Raw genomic sequence first — 24,982 nt, 5'->3', positions numbered from 1 at the left:
AGTTGCCTAAAGTAACAACAAAGTACCGCTCTACACTGCTTACGTTACTTCTTTGCTTCAAGGTGTGGTACCATGGGTGGCACATGGGCGTTCCCATAAAACAACCAATGGGTTCTACTAGGATTTGCAGAAAGAGGTTAGTGCAAAAAATAATGCCTCCTCCAGGTGGACATAACAGTGGAGCGAGTTTTAAAACTCCACATTTTTTCAACTTTCTATGTGTGCTGCACTGTACAGCACACATACAAAGTGGGGAAAGTATTAAAGCACAGTTTGTGTGCCTAATATGTCCCCTTCCAGGACAAAACCTATGCTTGACAGAAAGCACACACCGTTGTTGTAATGTGCAAGTGTGTGCATTGGCACATGACAGCCTAAAGTGCGCCAGCGCCTGGAGAGAAGAAAGCAGAGCCATATCTTAGTAGATGTGTCACTGTTCTCTTTCCTCTTTTTGTGCAAGGCAGCGCAACAACTGTGGTTGCTGCACTGCGTTGTGTAAAATTTTAGTTAATCTGCCACTTGATGGTTGCTCAGTATTTCACAGTTTTCAGGGGGGTCAGTAATTTTTAAATTTTGAATTAATATATAAATGCATGTTAAATACATTTTTGTTTTTTATTACCACTTATTGTAGGCTTTCTAATTTTACTTTTCTTAATGCTACCAGGGTCAAAGTTCATATGAGGTCACTTCATGTGATGTCATCAGGGTCAAAGGGCATCTGATGTCACTTCCATAACCCCTGTCATTTTGGTGCATCCATGGCCGACCGAGCAGCATAGATTTTTTTATGTGCTCTCGGATTCATTTTTTGTTTTTTGTTTTTACCAACAAACTTCAAAAGGGGGGGGGGCTTGTCTACAAAAAAAAGAGAACTGCAGTCACCGAGAGACTCCAAAGACCACTATCCCTTCCACAGACTATAGTAATATTTAACTTAGTCTGCTTCAAATGTTTAAATTATGTGTATTGGCCCATCCTGATTGACAACAGTTTGCCCATTTGCCTCCAGACTCCTCCAATCTCCCCAATGGTCAGGTACTTTTCCAGCAACACATCTGCCCATTGGTCCAGCCTTTCAGTCCATTGGTCTATCCATTTCTTTAATTGGCTCAAATAATTGGTCAGGTGACATATCCAGCCTTACCAGTGATCCATTTCTTCCGATTTGTGATCATCTAAGCTGCCCATTGGCCTATCCAGTGTGCCCAATTGCCATGGCATTCTGTTCACTGGTGAACCAAGCCTATCTTTTAATTAGTACATCAATCCAAGGATCCATTTAGTGAGTCCATGAACCCTGCGGAACTTAAATTATTTTTTACAGCACTATGACAGTATTCCCAGTTCAAAACATAAAGCACACTTTCTCTCTTTCCAATCTTTTCAACCTTTATCATGAGTTGAAAAAAGTATAAAAATCAAATGTCTTCTTCAACCCTAGCACATTATTAACATATTTTAAACACAACATAAGACTTACAATAAAAAAATATTGACATGCATTCTAAACAGTTTCTGTCAGATGGAAGCATTTTTTGTGTGATCAACTGGCTACATATGAGCTATATATGCTTGTGGTGTACTTTATTTAGCTGTGCAAAGAAAGCCAGAAAATCTACTTGCCCTCAAGTTGCTTGATCATTAAATTAAGCGTTTACCTGTGATTTCCCAGGACTTCAAAACCTTGGGTACTATTGCACTGCTTACTGGAAGCCACAAACTTTTATTCGGGCATTGACTGCCCGAAGGATAAATCAGTTGAGCAGTCATCTCTCACCGACGTGGTGCGAAAGGTTTACAAATTAGATGCTGTATGACACGAAGTAGTAACCCTCACTAACAGATCACTATCCAGTCAAAACTATAGCTTTTACTTAAAAAACAGTCAAAGGATTGTGAATTGCTGTAAAGCAGTAAACAAAAAAGCAATGGGTGGAACGCTTGAATGAATCTCAGCCACTGATAATTATTTGGGGCCACATTCCAGTCCATCGTTATTTTGTCCACAATGCAACCCTCGGATTAGACCCAGCCATATCCAGATCAGCTTTAGCCCTCCTTCAATAAATACAGTTCAGCCCAAACTGTCAGGTCAGATCCTCTCTGAACCAGAACACAAGAACCCAAGACCGACTTGGGCTATTTCAGCCTCTTCAGTCAGGTGCAGCGTGGTTCCAGTGGCACTGTAACAACGGACCCATTTCTTGGCATATACGTCGCACTTAGGATATTGCACTAAAAAAAAGTAATAGGATGGAATGTTTTAATTAATGTCAGCTACCAGTAATTACCAGGTCCTGTATCAGGCTATCATTATTTTATCCACCATGTCACCTCAGATTAGACCCAGCCATATGTAAATCAGCCTTATTCCTGCTCCAATAAGAACAGACCCTCCCAAACTGCCAGGCCAGGTCCTCTGCACCAGAACACAAGCAACCCAATACCGGCTTTGGCCTATTTGGGCCACTTGAGTCGGTGCAGGGTGGGTCCAGTGGCCCTGTGAGCATGGGGCTCATGTCTGTGCATATACATCGCACTTGGCGCACTTGGTGTAGTCACAAGCCAGGTATCCCAAGTGGGACTGAGCTTTTACTAGGCATACCTAGGAACAAGGCTACCAAGGTTGCTGAAACATTTTTTGTGAGTCCTTCGCTCCAGGGTAGACCTCGGCGTTGAAGTTGGTTTCCAGTCCAGGAAACAGAAAAAGATAAAAATGCTATGGAGCTCTGAGATGTAAGCTCTAGGCGCAGCTCCTGCAGGAATCACCAACCTGCCCTTTAAGGGGGTCCCATTCATACTGCATACGGACTCCATGCCTACCACGCAGAAGGATAATCCAAGAAGTTGCTCTCGGGCAGCAATGATGGGTCCCAGGTGTGGGACATTATGGCTATTACCATAGAATCAGCAGAAATATGTTCCATTGGAAACACAACTTAGATCATGGATCACCTGCCAGCAGCTAGCATTCTCTCCATAGCCTGGTGACGGGACAGTATTCAATGGGTAGAGGAAGGTGAAATGTTTGGACCGGGCAGGAAAAGCTGGGAGAGAAGATCCCGTTACAGAGACCAGACACTGACCTGGGTTGGACATTAGATTCCTGTCGGGTATTGTGGTGCAGAGATGAAAAGGAGGTGATAGGGGAGTGTAGCGGGGCACTCTCAGAGAGCAGGCCATACAATGATGGGCGGGAGGCAAAATCCTGAAAGTAGTGATGTATCCTGTTTTGCTCCCTATGTTAATGCATTTCAATTACACCCGTAAGAGGAATTGTGTGGGACGGTCTTTGGTGTTTGGTTTAGGATGGTCGGTGTTTGGTTTAGGATGGCCGGTGTTTGCTTTAGCTGCTCTCATGTAGCTCAGGACCATATCACTTAGCAGGTTGGTGTTGTCTGCCAGGCTCAGAAAATTGGCAAATTCTAACTGTTTGTAGTCATTACCAACCTGACAGGAAATTCATTTTAGTGTTTTGTTAATCTGATGACCTTTGAATAGAACGTTAAAATCTAATAGAGCACGATTGGTAACCTGGAGGTCGTTATCATTGTTTTTAAACTTAAAACATTTCCAATCGCTAGCGTCGCGGTTTTCTGTAGAAGCATTACCCAAACCTCTGTTATGTCCAGCAAATGCATCCGTGTCGACTTTCCCCCTTCACACATCCCCCGCACATCCCAAAATGAACAAGGTCTATTTGTGTGGAACCAAGACATCCCGTTTCCACTTTCCTCTAATTGGCGGAATGTCGGTCATTTTGAAGAAGTGAGTCCCAAAAAGCAAAACATCAAATTATTTTTGTTGTTATCCTATCCAATTATATTCAAACATCCCAAAACTAAACTAATGGTCTAATCGGGCAGCTTTTTGTAATATTTTGTGAAGAAAAGTAGCACCAGCCCTCTCTGAGAGTGCATGCAGTCTGGACTTAAAAACATTCTTAGAGGCTGCAAGGACCGTAGTTGTTCGGAGTCCATTTCACGGGAAAAGCCGGGTCCCCACTCCTCAAAAGAAATCAAAATCAACTGGCAGTTCGAAATACTTCTAAATGACATGACACAGCAGACAAAAGACATGCACGCCCCCGCAGAGCTTCTTAAATGTCTGTCAGATGGCTCTCAAATATCTTTCAGATGGCTCTGAAATGTCTTTCACGTGACCTTCGCAATGCCCCTCCCTTGAACGTGCAGCGCGCTATGAAGCGTGTATGAAGGAGTCCCGCACCCACCTCTTGTTCTGCCGCTGCTCCTGCTCCGAGGACTGAGTGAACCGAAGTGTGCCACAGCCCGGCAAAGCGTGTACACATCACACACCGGGTACGCCCCCCTGACAGACCACGGACTCCCCTGCTTGTCTCACCCAGCCGCGGACAGGATGAAACGCGGCATTTTAAATCACAGCTGAAGCAATCTGTTGTTTTACGGGTCAGTTTACACTTCGCATGAAAAACATGTAGGACAGTAGGAGTCGTTTTTGTGGCGACTTTTCGAAGAACAGGCTTTCTGTTTAAGCATAAAAAGCCCGCCCTGAATAATTACACCTCTTCTGGCTCTAGAGTTTCTGGGTGTGCCTGCGTTTGCAAACGTTTGTATATTTGTGTCGTGGCGTGAATAGAAAAGCCGCCACTCTACCACAGGCGTATCACGTTCGGTGGGAAGCAGGTCCCCACTCTCTATTCCCTCTGTTCTTTAGTCTCGTGCTGCGTAGACGCCTTTGTGGTCCCCAGCTCGTCCCCAGCTTGCTTAGTTCTGCTCTCCTCTCTGGAATTATTGACTGTGTTTCCATTCTTTTTCGTGGGTGGCTGAAGGAGCTGTTTAAATGCTCACTGTAATTTTCATCTAAGAATATTTTTTAATGGTTCTGTATTGACTTCCGCCTGCCTGCACGTGTATTTGTACATTGCACATTCATACAGAGGAGCATCTTGGCGCAGAGTAACAGATGTTTATTGTCCCATCTCGTTCTGGAAGTGCTCTTCGTTTGGAGGATGCAAGCCTTTAACTGCTCATTCCCCTTTTGAAGCCTGACTTTCCTTATCAGTCTGACCTATGCAATACTGCTCCAGTCTATTCATGTTTAGAGGACTGATCTACTAAGTGGGTTGTGGTTTAAGACATTCAGTGTTTGTTTACCCATCTGTGGCTGATGTTTAAACTTCTGGAGGTGGGGTCTGTAGACAAGATAGAACAAGCAATGGTAAACCCAGTAGGGGGAAAAAGTGGTATTACTCCACAATAGGCTGACCCAATGCCCCATGTTGTATGCTGTGGTGGGCGGAAGTAATTTCTGATTGACAATTTAACAGAGCACAAAATGGAGACTGCTGCCCAAAAGTGCCTTATGTGTATGTTTATTATATAGTATTATTTTTAAAAGCAATGAGACAAACCCAAGGACTCCAATGAGTACTCTAGGTCTGTAAACACAATAGTCCATAAAAAGCCATCAAAACTGGATAGACTACTCTATGAGGTCTCTAGACATTAGCACAGTCCTCCAGATAAGACCTCTACTCATAGACTCTGGATAAACCATCCAGAACTGGACACAATACTCCAAGAAGAGACCTCCAGACCTAGATACAATACTCCAGGTAAAGCCAACAGTACTGGATAGAATACTCCATATGAGGTCTCTTGACTTCGGCACAACACTCTAGATAATCCCCCAGACCGGGACATAATACTCCAGATGAAATCTACAAACCAGCGATGTAGCAAAGAGCCATGGGCCCTAATGCAGGCAAGCCAAATCGGTCTTCATGGACCTTGCTTGGTAATGAAAAACAAGCACATGATAATCCTAGTCAGGTAAGATCAATGTAAGTATTTTGCAGCTACTTCTGTAGCCTTTGGAGACCCATGGCCACTTCCCTAGCAAGCCCATCTCTGTAGTTATGGATCACCGATTCTTTCCTCCAAGATGCCCACCCATGCATTGGGAGTGGTCAGCCATCTTGCTTTGGTTCCCTGAGCTGGTAAGAGTAGCCAGGGCGTGAGTGTGGCATGTTGCTATCACCTTCTGGTAATCCTTTGTTGTAGATCAAATGCCGAGAAATACGAGTGATCTTTATGCAAGATTTTTTCCCTTGTGAAATTGATCGACATTTTGCATCTCTATCTCCATTTTGGCTATTTAAGACGTGTGATTTTGTCACATAAGCCACAGTGTTAGCACCAAATTTGCCTCTACGCTGGGTCCTGCCATGAAGCCGTTACCATTCACTCCCCTTCCTGTTGTAATCTCATGCCTGTCCTTGCCTATGTAGACTCTCCTTCCAAAGTGTTCAGTCCACGCACCCAAATGAAAAGTGGAGATGTTAGGGAGCCTTTTGGTGATACATTCCTTCTATTTTTTTAATTCATAGAGCCAAGGCACTTAGGTGGATGCACATTTAATAAATAACAATAGTAATATAAAAATAATAATTAATATCTGTTGGCGCTTGGCCATGTACGGGCCAGTGAGGGCCTTGAGCCAGAACCCCATCCCTAGTCGCCCTTCACCATTCTTTCAACCATGCCCATGTCGCTGCTCCTCAATGCTTCACCAAATACATTCTTTTTGAAGAACACTCTCTTAGTTCTTTAATGTTACCCACATCAAAGGGTTTTTCTGTCATCATTCCTAGGTTGCCTTCATAGACCAAGGTATGAGTGGTATCTGTTGATGGCTTGGGTTGCTTTTCTGCCACTCCTGGGTGAATCCATCAGACAATGTAGATGGGACACTCCTGTGTGAAGCTCTTATTCCAGTGCGCTGCGGACTCATCAGATAATCTACTGGCTGGTTGCATGACAGTACTCTTTTGTTGTTCATGGATAGGCTCCTCAGAGCAAATACCCTGATTGGTTACATAATGCCCTTTACTATGGGTTGCTCCCTTCCACTCCTGGGTGGACTCCTCAAAGGAAGTACTGTGACTGTTTTTAAAATGTCCTATATTCTTCTCCATGTCACACATGGGTTGGCTCCCCAATCATATATCATTCTTATTTCTATTGATTGTTCCTAGGTTAATAACATTGTTTGTTGTACAATGCCTGTTCATCTGTCTTATTCCGCTGCCACTCCTGGGTGGACCATTCGGAACATATAGCGTGGGTGATTGTATAATGAATATTCCCTTATGCTGTTTCTCTGACTAACCTCTCTGGACTCATAAGATCATTTACTATGGTTGGTTGCACAATGACTACTCCTTTGATGATCCTAGATAGACTATATGAACAATTGGAAGATAATTTATACTGTGCACTGGTACCCAGGGAAAGGGTATCCTGTAACTGCTATGAAGAGAAAATCCCAAGCTGGAAAAAGATGAGTCTACAGAAGCCTGCAAAAGGTTTGATGACTGCTGAACATATGAAGATTCACGGAAAAAGAATTCCAGGCTTTGCGTACTATTTTAGTAAGAGATCTGCCTAAATGGCCCTCATGTACACCGCACATAATTCTCTGTTTCAAGCTGTCTGGGGGTACAAAAGTTTCACCTCACATCAGAATACTGTCTTCAACTGAGAGTTCATTAGACACTTTCACAAATGTTTGAAATTGGTATGGTACATTTTTCTGTTTAGGTCATCCTTTCCTTACATGACTTGTACCAAAGACACATCTTTGTACAGTTCTTCCCTCTATTCAATTTCACTAATAGCACACATATATTCTAAGTCAATAACGGCTATAAAACATTTTTCCTGCTTGTCTTCCTGAATGTTTTCTACATCCACTTCTTCAACTGGAAATCTAGATAAATAATCTGCCCTGATATTTTTTATTTCCAGGGAGATATAAGACTTCAAAGTCCTATTGAACAACTTGGTGGATGTTCTTGAAATACATGAAGTGTGGTCTTAAATCCTGTATCCTGACAAAATGTAAACTAGAGGGCCATGATCAGTAAGCAAGATAAACCAGTTACCTCATACGTATGGGTGAAATTTCCTAATGGCCCACCAGCAAGCTAATAACTCTTTTTCAATAGCTGAAAATGTTATCTCAGGGAGGCGTGGCTTGCAGCGAGGAAGATGGCTGCTCACTAAACAAGCTCCGTGACGCCCAGGGCTAATCCCCCCATCATCCGACTTGATAGCCTGTGGTGGTGGCCCGACCCGGAGAGGAAAGTGTTGTGGAGCCTCTGGTGGCAGTGTAGAGGGGCACAAGAGCCCAAGAAGAATCCTGTGATGCCAACCTGAGGCTGCCTGGGCAGCTCAGCAAAGATGGTGGCCGCGGTCCTGCCGATCCGGAGGCTCGTCGCTTGGTGAGCGGCCCTGCCCTTTGCTCCCAGTCTGGAACTGTCGGTACCGAGGAGAGGTGCTTTTGGATGCGGATCACTTCCTAGCGGGTTTGCAGACCTGAGACGCCGCGGTCGGAAACGGCCCTACCTAGCATGGCAGACTAAGTGGATCATGGATGGGCCTGAAAACTTGATGGAGGTCAGCCGATAGGGTGGAACTTGCCACTGAGAGAAATTCAGAGGATCCTGCATTTTATGGTGGCTGTAGCAGTGGCCTACAGGCCTAGGGGGAGGCTCAATAGTGCTCAGAGAGGCCATTGAGCGGGTGGTGAACCTGAGCCTGTTCCGTGCGCGAACAGCGGAGGGTGACTCAGGTGCGGTGTGTGGAGCGACCCTGGTGTGGGAGACCGTGGTCGTGCCAGAAGTGATGGATTGGGAGACGGGTCATACCTGGGTGCAGTGCCTGAGTGATTGAAGAAGGCCAGTGGGGCCTGATGTGTACTGCTGCAGAGCTTCCCCCTGGGGGGTTGGGGAAGGCCTCAAACTCCGGTGGCTGCAGGGACCACATTACTGAGAGGGGTATCTGGGGCCGACCCTGAAGAACCTCCAGGCAAGGGGGATTGGAACCTGGGCAAACTAGGGATTGACTATATTCCTAATGAATGAAGAGAGATCCTGATAAATCTTGTGTGAGAGATAGCGGAGAGAGGTGCTAAGCCCACCTGAGCCCGGGACTAAGAATAGTGCAGCTGAGGAGGTAGCCCCGGCAATGACGAAGTGGCACCCCCCCAAGACCCCTACAACAAAATAGTCTGGACAAATATGCAGTGAGGATGTCTGTATCTGGAGCGCTGACCCAGGGGTAGGGGGAGCAGTGTGGCCCCTGGAGGGGATCAGCTGCAAGAAGGGGAATCCTCACTGCGTACAATACTGGCTGCTCTAAAGGAGCTGCTGTGATCCACCACGCCTCTAGAACACAAACTAGACGCTGTAATTGTGGATGTCAATCTGCTCCGTGCTGACTTCGCCACAGCCACCTTGTTGGAGATTTTGAGGGAGACACATATACATTGTCTGCTCTCTACGATAAAGCACCTGGGAGAACAAGTACAGAACTTGACTAGGCAAAGCACGGTAATGGCTGCCAGGATGGCGGACCAGGATGCAGAGAACGGCGAAACAATATACGAGTGGTAGGCATCCCGAAAGGTTTTGAGGGCCCGAGTGCTGACTTGTTTCTTGAAGACCTGCTCCTTAATACATTGAAGCCGAATTGCCTCTCAACATTTTTCTCGGTGGAAATAGCTCACCAGGCGTTGGGCCTTCCTCCAAAACCAGGCGCCGCTCCGTGCACGATAATGGCTTGCATACTGAACTTTAGGGATCATGATGCAATATTGCAGGCAGCGCGGATACAAGGAGATCTATATCTAGACAACGCAGTGATACGATTTTTTCTGGACTTTACCTTACAGGCCCAGCGCCAGATGAAGAGTTTCGGCGAAGTGAAGAGAGCACTACGGACCAAGGAATTGAAGTACATGATGCTGTTCCCCTCCAAACTGAAAGTCATCACAGAAGGGAAAACTTGGCACTCCGCCACCCCTGAGGAGGCATGGGACCGGGTGGATGGCTACAGGGTGGCAGGAAAGGGGGCCAATGGCGACAGGAAAAAGTATTGGCGAAGGGGCTCTGGCGAGAAATGGACAGCCCCTCCATATGGCCAGCAGGACCTGCCTCCACCCCTCGCTGAGCCTGGGAGCACAGCTGAGGGGAGGTTATTATGGAAAGAATGGCATGTGCTGTAAATTGGGGGTACCGTATGAGATGGGTTAAAGGTGGGTGGGTGTGGGAGGAGGCTATGTGGGATGAATGGGGTGTGAATCCTGGTAAATAAATTGTTGCCCTTCATTCCTCGGGGTGTGTGGCGTGACGATTACGGTTGCTTTGTGATTCTGATTGGGATATGGGAGGGGACTGCGATAAATCTATGTTCAGTCTATGTTCCCCCTGCAGCTCCTGGGGATGACTTTACCTGATTTGGGGGACCTACTGTTGAATCTCCCTCCTGGGATACTGTTGATGGGTGGCGATATGAATGCAGGTTTAGATACGGACATGGTTCGAATAGGTGGCAATGCGGGGGGGCGGAGGGGTGGGCCCCCTGGCTCAGGTAGTGTCTGCAATGGGATTGGAAGATTTATGGAGGGAATACAACACAGAGGGCTGCCAATACACTTATTTCTCAGCAGCACATGGTAGCTTTTCCAGAAAAGAGTATTTGCTCATGCTCTGTACCAAGGCGCCGTGTTTTTTCGGCCTCAAAGCACCTGGCAAGAGGAATATCGGACCACTCCCTGTGGAAGTCCACTTGTCGGGCCCATCGGCGGGCCACCAGATGCTGCCCAGACTTGATGCTTGGTACCTGAAAGACAGGGAGATTAGGAATAAAGTATGAACATGAGCTGAGTTCTACTGCAAAGAAATCAGGAGTTGGTTGCCTTGGTGGTGACCCTCTAAAAGGCCTTTAAACCTGTAATTAGAGGGGGGGCCATCTAATAATAGAGGGCAAGAAGAAGGACACTCTGCTGCAGTGTGCAGTGATTGGAAGGGACATATTGGAACTTGAAAGGGTCGCACAGGAAGGGAGGAGAATTGAAAAAACACTGACTATGACAGCTCCAACAGGACCTTCGGGCCCTGGCAAGGAATCTCACAAGAAAGAATTCACTAGCAACACAATGTCAATTATACAACGTTGGGGACAAGGCAGCTAAGTTATAAGCAAGAGAGGTCTTGGGTGTTGGAGATTCAAGACGAAAAAGGAGACCCAAACACCACCATTTCAGCGATAGTGGAGGCCTTTGCCATCCACTATGAGGCATTACACATCTCTCAGACATCCATGACCGATGCTGACGGCAGGGACTTTCTCCAAGACATGGCTCTCCTGGTGCTGTCAGAGGGGGACCTCGAGGCCTTGGAGCCAGACCTGACCAAGGAAGAAATAGCAAGAGCTCTGACTGAGCTTCAGTAGGGCAAGGCACAAGGTCCTAACGGCCTACCGTTCGAATTGTATAGGGGTTTAGCAGGAGTGGTGGTTGGGCTAATGCTAGCAATGCTCCAGGAAGCTAACTCCATGGGATGCCTCCCCATTCACCAAAGAACGGCTACAATGGTGGTCATACCAAAGGAGGGTAAGCCCCTGACTGACAGTGGGCTGTACTGGCCAATATTGTTGCTGAATGTGGCGTCAAGGTGTTGGCTAAGGTCCCAGTTACCAGACTGCGGGGGATCCTGCCCTCGCTTGTCCACCCTGATCAATCAGGGTTTGTACTCTGCTCCCCAACAGCAGCCCTCTGCTCAACCTGAGGAGCCTATATGGGGTGCTACACCTTACCGGGTCCGCAAGGGGAGGCGTAGTCAGTGGCAATGGCATTTAATGCAAGAATGGAGTTTGACTCAGTGGAGTGGAACTACATGTTCGTGGTGCTGGAGGAACTCTGTTTTGGCTCTAAATTTAGGGCGTGGGTTGGATTGCTCTACCGGGCCCCCATGGCCAGAGTCAGGGTTAATGGCATGGTTTCACAGAGCTTTGAACTACGGAGAGGCACGCAACAGGGTTGCCCGTTGTCCCCATGATGATTGCACTGGCAATTATACCCCTGGCGACATGGATTTGACGGGACCCATTGATCTGGGGTATAGAGGCACCAGGGGGATGGGAAAAATGGATCTCCCTTTACTCAGATGATGTTTCTTGTATATTACAAGTCCTCAATCTTCCATTGTCTGGGTTATGCAGGTGTTTCATATTTTTAGTGATCATTCTGGTTACACGATCAATTGGTCCAAGTCTGTGGTGTAGCCTCTGTCTGGAAGGGGTTCCCTGCCTGCCTCGCATTGTCAATACCTGGTGTGCCGGAAAGGTTTGCGGTATTCAGAGATTTATATAATGCGGGACCAACTGGAGTTCCTTAGGAAGAACATTTAGCCACAATTGGAAAGGCTTAGAGAAGAAGTGACACTTTGGGGATCCCTGCCACTGACGTTAATGGGTACAGCAACCCTTTTTAAGATGATGACTCTACCGAGACTGCTCTATATCATGCAGAATGCACCCAACCGGATCCCACCATCTGTATTTAGGGGCATTGATCTGGAGGTCTGTACATTGTTGTGGAAAGGGGGAGCCCCCAGGATAGCATTGGCCAAACTACAGCGAGGGGTATATGATGGAGGACTGTCAGTCCCTAACATTTTAAAATATTATTGGGCCTCCCAACTCCTGGTCGTGAATGATTGGGTGTCTGCCGACCAACAAGACCTGGCATAAGGAGTGGACAGGGCGGACATGTGTTGGGGCGGGTGTGGGGAGCTCCTGTACAGTTGAGCGGAAGATGGCCACCGGCCATTTCATACACAAGTTGTGGTCAATGTGTGGATGGAGGCTGCCCGGTTTTTGGACTAGAAGGGGAGACTCACCGGTCAGACGCCACTTTGGTACAGTGCACTGCTGTCAAAAATGGGGGTACTGGCAGGGTTCTGGAGGTGGGAGATCATAGGTATAGAACATCTGAGGGATATTTGAAGGAACCGGACCTACATACCATTTGCTGACCTCCAAAGGGAATTCTACCAGGTGGAGACCGAGTGATTCCGGAACCTACAGCTAGGGCATGGTCAGCGATGCTGTCTGATGGAAGGGGACCAACTGCCTGAGTCCTCACGGCTGGAGGACCGGATATTGACCAAATGTCCTTGATTTATAGGAAAATAATAAATAATTCCCCAGATCTACTGGGCCCCCTAAGATCAGCATGGGAGGAACATCTGGGGTTCTTGGCAATGATGACTGGGCAGGGGTCCTTCAGGGACCTCGTGAGGTGGCTATGAGGGTGCGATTATGGCTTGTCCAATTTAAAATATTCCATGAGGTTTATTATGCACAAACATTCCTTCACAGAATATGAAAAGCAGAGACCCCACTGTGCAGGAGGGGCTGCGGGAGCGAGGAGTCCTTCATTCATACCCTTTGGGACTGCCCTTTGAAACAGGGATACTGGGCAAGGGCGATGGCGACAATGAGCAGGGTAGTAGCAATGGAAGTCAGGCCAGATGCAAAATGGTTACTTCTGGGAATAAAAGGGGAGCAGGATTGGTCTTGGTACACTGAAACTTGACTGCAACTGGCAGCAGGAGTTGCTAAGTGTAATATACCGAGGGTGTGGGGATCCACTGCAACGCCGATGGACACTGACTGGGAAATGGGCCTAGACTGGTGCCAAAGGGCGGAACATGAGGTCTATAAAGCGAGAGGGTGCCCTAAAAAATGGGAAAAGGTATGAGGGGCTTGGAGAATGCACAGTGGGTAAAAGGGATTGGAGAACTGTGGGAGGGATTACAGGATGGGGGTAGGAAGGTGCACAGCAAAAGTACTGTTGTGTTTGGCCATAAAAGCACCGTATCTAAGATCATACAAACTGTTGGGGCCCATTGTATAAGCCTTGTGACTCAAACATGTTATTGTCATGTAATGGTCGAAGCCTGAGTTCCGGTTTGATAAAAAGATGTATTTAAAAAAAAAGAAAATTTTATCTCAGACCCTCTAAACACTCTATAGGCATATCCCAATGTGTTTTCTACTGCATCCTTAACTTGTGTGAGAACAGCTCTTAATCTGAAACTGTTTGCATCCACTGTGATCGTAAATTGTACTTTTGGATCAAAAGGCTTCAAAATCCTTGACCCTACCAACTGAGACTTGAGCCACACAAAAGCTTCTTGACACTCTTTGTCCCATACAAAGATAGTGTTTTTCTTTAGCATGTTGGCCAATGGTTTTACTTTTGACGCATAATCAGGTATGAATTGGGAATAAAACTCACAAAGATCTATAAAACACTTAATTCCAGTTTTGTCACTAGTCCAGTCCAGTCCAGTGGTGAGGCATCAATGATGGCTTTGACTAGCCCAGGCCTTGGTTCCACCCACTGCTTAGACACTACATGACCTAAATATTCTATCTTATCTCTCAGAACCTGACACTTTTTACATCTCAATACCACTCCTCTTTCCTGCATTATGCTCAACACTTTTGGTAAAATATTGTCATGCTCTTTTCTTGTTGTCTCACATCTCAACACAGCGCCCTGAAATATGGCAACTCCCTTTACAGCCTTAAACATTTGGATCATTATCCTCTGAAAAATTGCAGAAGCTGACACCAGTCCAAATGGCATCCTGCAATATTGAAATTCCCCTATAGGTGGCACGAAAGCAATAAGATGTCTTGAAGTCGGACCAAGAACAACCTGATGATAGGCTGCTGCAAAGCCTTGTTTGGAAGACCATTTGGAACCACCAATCATGGTGAACAATTCAGTGATTCTCAGTAGAGGATGCAAATATACCCAAATGGGCTTATTCAGGCTTTGTAGATCCAAACACACTCTCAAATCACCATTCTTCTTATTTGCCACAACCAAAGGTGACAACCATAAAGAGGACTCAATGGGCTCAATAATCACCTTCTCACACAACTCTGTGAGTTTCCTTTCCAACTTCTCTCTCATAATAAATACTCAATTTATTTTTGACTGGAACTACATCATCCTTGACTGTGATCTGATGGTTGAACACTTTGAGGGTACCCAACTGCCTCGAGAACACAGATGGAAATTGTTTCACAAGACCTTCTATGAAGTCACCTGACCCAACAACAGATACTGGATCTTTGGTACCTGGTCTTACCACCATTTGAAACAAACCTTGGTGAAACCAAACTTATATTGACAAGCCACTGATTGCTACATAAACCTTACCAAGTATTTTCCTACCCTTGAATTCCAATATGTCTTCAAAGAACCCTGCTAGCTCAATCTTCTGTCCTTCATTTGACACTGGCGACCTGTCTGGTGGCTCTAATGGTCTATTATCCCACACTTCTTTGAATAGTTCTTGGGTTACCATCAGGATCCTGGCCCCTGAATCAACCAGTAATTTTAGCACTCTAGTCGACAATGTCTATCTCAACGTATGGAGATACACATGTGGCAGGATCACCGCTTACCATCGAATATTTCCAAACCGCCATTACCAAGTCTCTAAGGTCATCTTGTATTTTGTCTACTTCCTCACATACCATCTCAGAGTCATTCGCCACACCTGCACTATTCACACACATGCAGTTGTTTTGAAGAAGATTACCGCTGTGTATACCACTTTGGCACACCCTGCAACACGGCCAACCTTGTTGCACACCCTACTTGTTACATTTTTTTGTTTTGCAGGACAAGCTTTGGCACCGTTTTTATGGGTGGGATTCCCACACCTAAAACATATATTTGTTTGTTTGTTTGAAAAATGATCTACTGCCAGCGGGAGTTAATTTGATAGATTTGTCCTTGATTTGAAAAACCTAGTATTCTGGCACAGTGATACTCAAAGTATGGCCCTCCTGACATTTACATGTGGCCCCCTTGTCAACTTTACTTGTTGACTGGACTTAGAAATAACATCAAAAAGATGCTAAATAAACAGGCAAGCATTTATTTAATGGTTAATTGTTCTGTTTGCGCAGTGTGCTTGCCTGCCCTTGCTGAATCCTTACCGTGGGTCCGTCAGTGTGGTGCGGAGATTGCTGTCCTTGGCGTTCCCTCCCTCCCGCCGCCGCGCTTCCCATCGCGTGGCCGCTGTGTGGAGCAAGGAGGGGGAAATGACTACAGTACCCAGCCTCCCCGGCCCCCAACATCCCGGAAGCTGCGCCAGGAGGCGCTTTAAAATTGGAATCACTCCCGGCGGAGCGGGTGTTCTGTTTGCGCAGTGTGCTGGCCTGCCCTTGCTGAATCCTTACCGTGGGTCCGTCAGTGTGGCGCGGAGATTGCTGTCCTTGGCGTTCCCTCCCTCCCGCCGCCGCGCTTCCCATCGTGTGGCCGCTGTGTGGAGCAAGGAGGGGGAAAGGACTACAGTACCCAGCCTCCCCGGCCCCCAACATCCCGGAAGCTGCGCCAGGAGGCGCTTTAAAATTGGAATCACTCCCCGCGTCGCGGTCTCGCGCGCGGTCTCCGCCGGGCTAAGCCCAGGCAAAGGGCGGGCCATCTGTGGCCCTCAGGGGACCAAAGGAGACGGGACGGGCCACCCCCCTGTTATATCATTCACTAACTTGGATCGAAACACCGAGATGAATGCGGTATTACTGTTATAGGTTACATGAGTGTTTGCGAAGGACCATATAACTGTTAAAGGGGTGCTTTATTTCTTTATTTGCCTAGTGTGGTAGTCATTTTATTTTTGTTTAGTTATCCTGTACAGAATGACCAAATCAAGAAAGACTCCGGTAACAACAAGATCAACAACTAGAAAAAAAAATGCATCATCCACACCACTTCCAACACTTACGGCAATAGATTTAATGCTACAAAAAACCATAGGTGTAGTTGCTGACGCCATTCAAAATACGGAAAGGCGCCTTTCTTTAACTCCAAACATGTGTTTTCCAAATCTTGACTTACACACAACTGCTAACAATATTACTTTGGAGTCCTCTTCTAACACTGAGGATTCACTTCTAGCACAATCTTTCAATGGGTTACCAAGTGCCAAAAGTTGTTTAAATAATACATCTTCAACCCCACACGTGCCATCCATCAGCATAGATGGAAGCTCCGTGCCTGTTACTAATCGTGGAGATAATTTATGTCTATCTTATCCAGGAAACCTACCATTAAATCCAGTTGGGGAAGCATTCGCTGATGGCTCTCCCCCAGTTAATAGTATAACAGTAGATACTCCATCTCCCCCAAAAAAGCTGAAACGGCGTTATGGTAAAAAAACAAAATCAATAGTGCGGAAAACTTATAGACCGCTAGGAAATCATAAGCCCTCAGCAAAAGATGTATGGCAAAACTTTAGACTGGCTAAATTAACCAAAAAAACTCCTAATGTAAGTGTAAAACTTCCAAAGCAAGATGTATTACTCCCCAAAGAAAAACAACAAGAGGATATCAAAATTTTAATAGACCAGTCAAGTCAAACCGATTTACATCTAACAGATTTGGAGCAGCTATTTAGTTCCCTTCTTCAGCCTTTAAGAGATAATATACATAGTATTGAGCAATTCTTGGTGAAGTTTGAGAAATTTCAGAGTAAGGACTTCACTAGTATGCTCAAATCTCTTACTACACCCACACAGATTAACAATGCAGAAACTGTTGATCCTAATTCGTTACTTCCTCCTTCTCCGGGTGTAATAGTACGTAATGAACCAAAACTGCCTTCAAGTGACAACAACGGAATGATAGCAGCATCGACTTTGTCTACCACTATAGTCGGCCCATTAGTGGGTAATGATGAAAGCGAATGGGCCACGGAAGGTCTATCTCCTGCCCTACCTGTCGCCCTGGCTGGACCTGAAAGGCCCATATTAATAGAAAATGTAGCTACTAATATACGATCAGTGCAATCACTACGTTGAGACAACAAAATAAAAAATTTACTCATATTAATCTTCCTCCTGAATCTCACCCATACACTATAGTAATGATAGGTGTCCCACAACTAGAAAAGGGTAAGGTTGAGAGATACGGGGATCTGAAAAATAAAGTTAGCCATTGGCTAACTGCACATAGACCGATCCCTCGCCATATTAGTGGTAAAATAACTAATGTCAGGAGAGTCGATTGGGTGGGCCATAGATATAAATCTACAGAGGGTGATTGCATTGTTGTTACCTTTAAGGACACCCATGCAGTAAAGCACATTACTAGTTGGAGGGAAGGCCAGATTAACAGCCTGATTCGCACTATGGATTTAAGTTATTTTTATCCTCTAAGTGCCTACAGTTCCAATAAACTGCTTCCAAATCCAAATAGAGAACAGGAGGCAAACTATGTCAACCGTAATTCATATCACAATGATGTAATACCAATGAATTATGCTCCTTATACTACAAGAAATCACATGCAGTATAGGACTGATATATCAGGGGAGCTGAGACAGGATAATTACTCAACATCTCACTATGAAAAATGGGAGGCTCCACACGGCCTGCATTATCGCCGTAATCATTTTCAAAGAAAATATCCTGATATCGGCTACAATGTACCTATTTAAAATAGATTTGAGGCCTTATATGAACAGAATGACATAGAGGGGGTTGACTGACTGCATGATATAACAGCCTCACCCAGATACACTGACTACAAGTCTAGCACTTCTACCCATGGTAAAATTGAATCCACACAAGTAGCAATCCTTCCCCTCCTAACTGCTGATTTAGTTAACAATATTCATGTTGAGTCAGATATAGTCCTTTTAAGAGATAGCCCTACACCAGTGGAATATGAGCATAACAGTATTTTGCATCATCTGTATGAAACTTGTAATCCTCATTCTGCCCCCGTAGAACCAAACCCTTCTATTATGGTTAACTCGGGAGATATACATGCCGATCAATCAAACTGTTTATTAGATCTTTCTCCTCCTGAAGTTTTCCCTGGTACTGAGACTGATGTCGCATATAATATGAGTTTAGTCTCCTGGAATGTAGCAGGTTTGGCTGATAAAATAAGTGATCCTGCATGGTTGGCATTTGTTAAAAAACACGCTGTTATATGTCTCCAAGAGACATGGTCGGAAGATAACAACGTCTTTATTGAAGGATATCAAAGTTTCATTAGACCAGCAGCTCCCTCAGCCAGCGGTAGAGCAAAGGGGGGCTTGGCTATTTTTATAAACTTGGCTCTTTCCTGTCTTACACGTAATCGAAATCATGCAAATAGAAATGTCCAAATACTTGAACTAAAGAGAGGTAAACACGCTCTGACTTTGATCAACTTTTATAATGCTATATCCAGTCAAGGGGATTGTAATATATCGTCTCTGAAAGAAACGTTGAGAGAAGGCGCAGGTGTAATGTCATGTAATCTACTGATAGCAGGAGACTTTAACGTACACCCTTGTGGTAACCCACGAGTTACTCCCATGGGGTTGCTGGGATGTAACAATGTGAATGGTTTTCATTTCAACCACACTAGGCGTGGACTTCTCCTAAATGATTTGCTAAATGAAAATAATTTGTCTGTAGCCATGTCTATGGTACCTGAGGCTAAGGTTCATGATGTTCCAACATTTAAAGGATCAGGCTTCGGGTCTTTTATAGACCACATACTCCTATCTACAGACCTTGACACCCAGGCTTCTAGTTTCACTATCCATTCGAATATCTATAGTGATCATAATCCCTTAACTATTAGATTGGGTGGGGGTGTATTTGAATTGCAAAGGCACCGTGAAGATCGGGGAATCTTAAAATGTATAAACGGAAAATGCCGCCTGAAATGGAATCTGGTAAATCATGAAAATCTGTATAATGAAATCAATAAGTTATGTGGCCAGGAACTTGCGGCTTGTGCATTAACATCTATTTCTCCAGAGCAAACCATAGCCATTTTTGAGGTTGTGGTGTCTATTGTAGGCTCTCTGCTGCTAGTTCCAGTGAAGGGACAAGCCAGTAATAGCCCTAAATGGTTTGACCATACCTGCTCCAAGGCAAGCAGAGACTTAAGAAAAGCACTAAAAATTAAACCTAGAGATACAGGTCTAATTAAAAATCTCCGATTGATTTATAAAAAATCACTAGAAAGACGCAAAAAGGAAATTAAGGCCTGTACCTGGGAATCTCTGCTTGAGCCCTTGACTCTGGGTAATAGTAGTAAATTCTGGGAAATCATTAATAAACCTTTATTCGATAATCCCAGTGACACTGCTTTAGGAACTAATATCCCAGAGGAGGACTGGATTAATCATTTTAGCGTAATTTTTAAAAGCAATGAGCAACAGGCAGAACCTGATTTTTTAACTCCAAGGGTGAACTCTCTGTGTTTCTCGGTCAATGAGGTAGAAAAGGCCATTCAAGGGCTAACTGGTAATAAGGCACCAGGCCCGGATGGTTTACCTCCGGATCTTTTTAAATCTTGCACCTTACTTTGGGCCCCTGTACTCACCAATGTAATAAATGCAGCTACGTTCTCGGGTTGTCCAAAGTCATGGGGGCACTCGACTATAGTTCCTGTGTTTAAAAAGGGCGATCGTAGTAATCCTTTATGCTACAGGCCAATTTAATTGATTAATTCTGTAGCAAAAGTAGTAGGGGGTGTAATCCTGAATAGGTTAACAACATGGGCACACGAAAATAAAATTATATCCCCAATACAATATGGATTCAGACCTGGACATTCAACAGTAACCCAATGCCTGAATCTATATTTGATCGTAGGTAAATACACCTTGGCCCGGCAGGGAACCATTCATATGGCTTTCATGGACCTATCGTCCGCCTTTGATTGTGTGGACAGAGGTAAATTATGGGACATTATGCTAAAGATGGGCGTTGAGCAGAACCTAATCCACCTACTGGCTGATTTGCATTCTGATACAAGAGCAAACGTCCGCTATACCCAAGATCTGAAAGTGACGGGGGACATAAGAATTAACCGGGGTGTCAGACAAGGTTGCATTCTGGCCCCATTCCTCTTTAACCTATATATTAACGAGCTAGAGGATCACTTGTTAAGGACAGGTGCGGATTATCCCTACATAGGTCGAAGAGTTGTCCCGGTTCTGCTCTACGCAGATGATGCTGTCCTGATTTCTAGGACAGCAATCGGCCTCCAGACACTCTTAAATTCATTTTATTCTTTTATGGAATCTCGAGGCCTTAGTATTAATAATTCCAAGTCCTTTGTTATGAAAATTGGCCAAGGTTCACGAAAAACAAATTCCTTCACTATAAATGGGGAAAAAATTCCATCATCCAAAACCTTCTCATACCTCGGGGTACTTCTCGATGATCAATTATCCTGGGGCCCTGCAGTCCTTAAAAAGAAGGGCGAAGTGACTCGCGTTAACGCAGCCATACTTGGATTTGCGAGAAAAATGGGCAACAGCCCGGTGGCTGCTTTGCTTAAATTATATCAAGCAAAGACCGTTGCTGTTGCTTGCTACGGTCGCGAGCTCTGGGGCTATAGCCAGACGCGAGATCTAGAGGCTACAGAAAATAATTTTCTAAAGAAGATTTTGAGGCTGCCAAGGGGTACCGGAAACTTCTCGGTTCATGAGGAACTAGGTGTGCCCTTTCTTAGCGATAGATTAGCAGCAAACCCCATACTTTGTTGGATGAACTCTTGGCTAAATGATGATATACCTCTTACCCACGACATATTAAGAGAAGCCCTAACCTGGGATGGCAGGCTCAAGGTCCCATGGCTGAAATATATAAAAGACCGCCTTACTGAACTTGGACGGCCAGACCTGTTTTTAACCCCAACTATTAGAACTAAAATTGATGTTACATTTGTGAAAAAAGCATTTATGACAACCAGGTATCTTGCCCGAGAGGAGGGTGAGCTTTTGAAAGACAGTGTCAGGAAACATGTTCTACTTAAAACATGTTTACACCTGGAACCGTATCTATCATGGCCTATGCCTGGCTATGATCGTTTTTTGCTGACAAGGTTCCGTTTTGACCTGTTTCACCTCCTACTGGCAGTACCAAGAGGGACCCATCGTGGCCAAGTGCTGCCTGCTTGCGGCTGCGACGGAAAGTCTCCGCAAGATTTGGCGCACTTTTTATTTGTTTGTGCCTACTACTCAGTACCTCGAAGGCTATACTTAAAGCCTTGTCTAAAGAAACTAAAATTCACACAGATTAAACCAGCACTTTATTTCCTTCAACTTTTGAATTGGGACTGCACTTTATATGTATGCAGCTTTCTGAAATTAGCCATTACCTTTAGGAAATGTATGGAGGGATAATTACGCTGTTATTATTGTTGCACCCATTAACGATTTTTAATACTGTATAATTATTTATATTCTTAACTTGTTTATCCTGCCTGATGCTCTTGTTTATAATGTTTACACAACTTGCCTGTCTCACAAAAGAATTGGATTGCTCTTTTTTAAATTACTTATGAAATCTATTTATGAATGTATGTTTATGTACTGTGCTTTTATGATTGTTAAGATTACAATCGAATAAAGTTATTATTACTTACTTACTAATGGTTAATTGAAGTTAATGAAAGGAAATAATTAGGGTGTCCTGCAGTGCTTAGCTTTAGGAACACTTTCATTTTTAAAGACATCTTGCAGCAGAAGTGTAAATATGATGGTCTTTTCAAAATTCAAAAAGTGTATTTTATTAACATACAGAATGTTTCCCCTTAGTAAATCTGCATATATCAGTGCATTGAGAAGTGTTTTCTTTCAAGTGATAGATTTCAAACATGAATTTAGAACATTCATTCTTACCCCACCATGACAATAATGCCAAAAGAGAACTAAGAGGCAAGTCAGTTGTTTTGTGCACTCTTTGCTAGGCCTGGGTTCCTATTATACAAAACAACATTATAGTTAATTAAATCAAACACAGGAGGTTTTGAACAGTGCATATCCTGAAGTAATGTTTTTTGACATCTTCTAATATGTGATAATGAAGACAAAGGAGGGAAAGTAAAATAAAACATTGCGTAGGATCACACAATTTGGTTAAATGGGGGAGTTGGGATTAATCCTAGATTTTCTGGCTTCACATTGTGCAATTCAGCCACTAGATGTATATGCTTCACTTCCCCTACACCCACCTTACCACCACAAACCCTCGACCGCCACCCTTTTGGCATCATCATGGCCTTCGGTAACAACACAGACCAAACTTTTTGGCCCCTGGGAAAAGGTTTTCAAGTACCCATGTTCTGGTAGTACACCCAGCAGGCACACATCTGCACTGACTAAAACAGATAGATCACCACACAAGAATAAACATGTGAATAGGCGTATTACTAGTGACGCTATACATCTCTCGGTCAAAAAAGAACTGGTTATATGGTTATTCCTCTTTACTGAAGGCTTGGCACACTGTCCCAAGTTTGTGATTGGTTGCCCTTCAAGCCCAACTCATATATTATTACATACTTGGGTCATCAGAAGGAGATTGTGCTCTACGTGCAATATATATACACCATGATCTAAGTATGGTCTATACATGGTTTATTTTCTGAAAGGAACAGAGAGGGACTGCACATCATCTAACAGCAGACTCCTAAAACTTAGCTGGGCTTTTATCATTGGGTATTCTTAAAGGCAGGAGTTTCCAACTCAGAGAAAGAAAATGAAGGGTCGAGGATTTGTGTTCATCTTGTGTTTTCTTTAACAGAACAGTGACTTTATCATTAACACGAATAACAAGTTCCAATCCCACATGAAATCCGTGAGTAAAGGAGGAGCACCGCCCCAAACGAGATTCCTGCCTGGTGTCACACCCTGCATACCCTGTGAAGATTTAAAGTAAGTCCGGATGAAATTTGTGTTATGCCTGTGTGATTATCGTAATGTTGGTAATTTCACATGAACTGGAATCTACCAACAGCCCACCTCATTGAAGATGTCTCCTCCGGAAGATAGCACCAGTGACTGCATCGACAATGTTTATGGATTCTTCTTTTGACTTATCCCTACTACAGACATATTATCCACTCTTATTTCCTCTTTTACTCTCTAACTCCGCTATATTAACTGACCTGTTTAATCATTCTACAATTTATCCTATCTCTGCATGCTATTTGTCTCCCTCTTGTATACTAATCATGCACCTTAGTACTTATGTAAAGTGTTCCGACACCTTAGGGTCATGTCTGAACTATACAAAACCACATATAAATGAATAAAGAAATAAATACATTAATTAACCCATAATAGAATCCCTGAGAATATTTCACAGTATAATCCGACCCAACAATCTATGCATGTTCTCGTTCTAAATGGCAAATAGTTACAGTTTGGATATATATGCCATGCTGCTTATCAAATAATGGTAGACACATGCCCAAGAACAGTTTATTCGTGGGCAGGTCTTTTTCAACATACTGTACAGTAATGGATATTGTACCAGGTGTGTCACCTGTCTTCTACGCCAGTTTATTTTTTTAAACAAAGCTACAAACCTTTTCTTTTCAATTTATTTCTGTAACAGAGAATGTTTTAAACAATCTGCTTCGCTCTTGGAACCGGAAAGGGCAATGTTAATACAATGGTGTTTAAGTACCTCCATGCAAGACAAAATTATTTATTGCTGTTATACAGTATTTTGCATAACCTCAACTGAATGCCTGAAGTTGTTTCTCGAGAAACCTCTGTATTTATGTTACATTGATATCCCTTTTGTATCAATGTGTTTAAAAAAAGTCAAAATAGCTTTTAATATTGTCACAGAATGTGCCTCCTACTTTGTTTTATTAGAATAATATGTTGCATGAATTGTTTTATTAAAGTTCACGGTGCTAAGCACTTTCTATGTGGATTTATCTCTGAACCCATGCATCACAGTTTGAGATTCTGATAATCTTGGGTCAATAACATGAGTACTAATTAGAGGTGGTAATAATGGCATCTGAAAATCTAAGCAAATCGCTATGGATAAAAGTGCTATAAAAAGAAAATCTTATTATTAAGTTTGAGTTATTCCCTTCACCTGGAAAGTGTAATGATTTTGCTCCTGCAAGTATTTCTTTGTAACTGGAGCACAAAGACGACAATCCATCAGCACGATATACATACGTTTCGGAGATAGAAAAGACAACCATCAATGCTAAATAGTAGGTAGTTCCATTGTCAGAGAATTAAGGGCCTGGTTTAGAGTTTAGCGGGCATTGCGTCCGCCTTATTACAGGTGCGTTA

General features: G+C 44.1%; 1 protein-coding gene across 2 annotated transcripts in view; it reads right to left on the bottom strand.

Annotated features, from left to right (window-relative positions):
• Window positions 1-24,982, bottom strand: part of CMKLR2 (chemerin chemokine-like receptor 2) — a 95,198-nt gene that overhangs the window by 57,745 nt on the left and 12,471 nt on the right. The window contains exon 1 of one of the 2 annotated variants that reach the window (XM_085648918.1): window positions 4,235-4,366. The exons of the other annotated variant lie outside the window; for it this stretch is intronic. The gene's annotated coding sequence lies outside the window, so the exon portion shown is untranslated. Of the gene's footprint in view, window positions 1-4,234; window positions 4,367-24,982 lie in introns of those variants that run through there. 2 annotated transcript variants of the gene reach the window in all.

This window comes from Triturus cristatus, chromosome 3_2 (assembly GCF_964204655.1).
Source record: "Triturus cristatus chromosome 3_2, aTriCri1.1, whole genome shotgun sequence".
Lineage (NCBI taxonomy): Eukaryota > Metazoa > Chordata > Amphibia > Caudata > Salamandridae > Triturus > Triturus cristatus.
This window is presented reverse-complemented; position numbering and strand designations above follow the sequence as displayed.